Source organism: Coccinella septempunctata, chromosome 3, assembly GCF_907165205.1.
Source record: "Coccinella septempunctata chromosome 3, icCocSept1.1, whole genome shotgun sequence".
NCBI classification, from domain to species: Eukaryota; Metazoa; Arthropoda; class Insecta; order Coleoptera; family Coccinellidae; genus Coccinella; species Coccinella septempunctata.
Genome location: NC_058191.1, coordinates 28,249,489 through 28,251,857, shown reverse-complemented (window position 1 = coordinate 28,251,857; position 2,369 = coordinate 28,249,489).

The window sequence follows — 2,369 nt, the reverse complement described above, 5'->3', positions numbered from 1 at the left end:
GAAAATGACTTCGAAATTTTTATTGGTAGAAAAATAACCAGAGGTTCAGTACTCAATGTATCTTACGATACACATGAGTTTTAGATACTTAGTTTTGATTGGATGAGAAAGACCACAGTAACCTCGGTTATACTTACTCCTGATGAAGAGATAATAATTTTATCACATATCGATACTTATATGTGTATTTTGTATGCTTGTAATTTTTTCAATGAAAGGGATCATTTAGCTTTATCATCGTGGTTTTTTATGTTATATAAGGGGTAGGTACGCCGTCGAGAAATCCTGATGCCGAAAGAAAAGGTAATATAATAAACGCATCGTATATTTTCAAGACGCAATAATTTATTTCATTGTCAAATATATGTTTCAGGGATTTGAATATTACATCTTGTTTTTGATCACTTATGTCCGCCTTCTGATGTATTCTTTATACAGGGTGAAGCATCCAGAGTTCTAAAAAAATATAATTATTATTGTAACAATTTATAGAATATATTATATCTTATTGATTGATTAAAACACGGAAATAAGTTATAGAGAAAGAGCTACACTCCATTTGTCAAATGTAATGGAAATTATGTTAGAGCTCTGCTGCCATCAGTTTTCTCGCAGCACTATATAGGTCTTCACATCGTGCACATCTTTATGCTATTGAGTTTTCTTGAATAGGTATTAAGATTTAAAAAAAAAATATGATTTATATCTGAGCCAATAGAATTATATAATATAATTATAATTTCGATTATTAGACTATGGTACAGAAAAAATAATTACAAAACTTTGACTTTCAATGAAGAATACTCACAAAACAGCAAAAATAATAATACCAACAATTACTGATAATAATGCGGATATGAATTGCATTTTAGAATTTTTTTTTTACTTTTCAGAAGTTTCTTCCACAAACCCCAATTCATAAATGGTTGGTTAACGTCAAGCAATAAAAAAGCACTCATTATAATGCATTTATAGGCTCCTCAATATTCTGGTAGATAAAAAGAGGACACATAAAAATACTTATATTTTACGAGTCTAAATTACTGAAGTCTGATAGTCTATCATTTTCATCAATGAAGCATGAAAAAAAATTGTGGTTCTCATCAGTTAGAAGATATTACACACAATTTTGTCAAGGTAAAATCAATATGAACTTTATTGAATCAATCAATAAGTTAACACACTCAACTACCTTAGGTAATCTAAATTACATTATTTCTATTTAATAGGTATATATCCATACCAATTTTTTTCGCTGATGTCTTCTTTAGTTTATCATTCTTTCGTGTACACGGGATTCGCAAATTTCCAAATTGAAAGAAATTCTGTCATAGATAGAATGACAAATTTATAGTGGTGACTTTCACTATATAATTTCGAATTAATACATATACAGGGTGTTCCTAAATAGGAGGTACAAACGAAGGATGGAGATTCGCCTTACGTAATTTCAAGAAAAAAAGTCCCATAAACATAGGATCCCAAACGTTACGTTTTCGAGATACAGAGGGTGTTTGAATTTTTTTTCTCTAAATCGGTATCAGATACGACAAAACTACAAGAGACCCTGAAGTTTAGTATAACAAGAAAGCTTCTTTTTACATTTTTTCAAATTAACAGTGGTCCATAAAAAAACAGGAGACAGTTTTCCAGAAAAAATATCACCCTATAGATTTGCTATCGAAATTGACGTGTCATATGTGTGAACTATCAATTATAATAATGAAAGAATAATAACGCCTTAACAGCGAGGCAATGAATACAATAATTAGAATTAATTCAGATGCATACCACCCGCCGCTATGGATATCAACAAGTATTACGATCTGAATTGAACTAGTCAATTTGCCATCGTCTAAATGGAGAACGTTCCACCGAAGAAGAGCAGATGCTGACCATGGCTTCAGTCTCAGGTGCCTAACCAAAGATTTTCTAGTTACAAAACTTTCTGAACTTATAACTGCCAAATTATTAGGAGTTGAATAATTACACAATAAGTGTGTCTGCTCTTCAAGGAGATTGTCTCTTGGATAAATTTCTTCTAAAAACAATTCGAAATCACCAGATTTTTGATTCAGAGAGATAATATCCTTCACACTGCAATTGCAGGACAAAAGTTATGTATTGCATGATTATTTACTTTTTCATCAAAGGCCTTCGAATAAGTTTGATGAAAGCCGTATTATTCACTTTTTTCTAGTTTTCTGCCCTTCTTTTTTCCAGAAATAATTTTGAGATGTAAAAAGGATAATAATAATATCCTATCCCTATTACAATTACCATCTCGATGCTGTACTGGAAAATGATCTAATCTTCTACTGGGATCGCACGGTTTTCACAGACCGCCGGAAAATAACTCACAATAGACC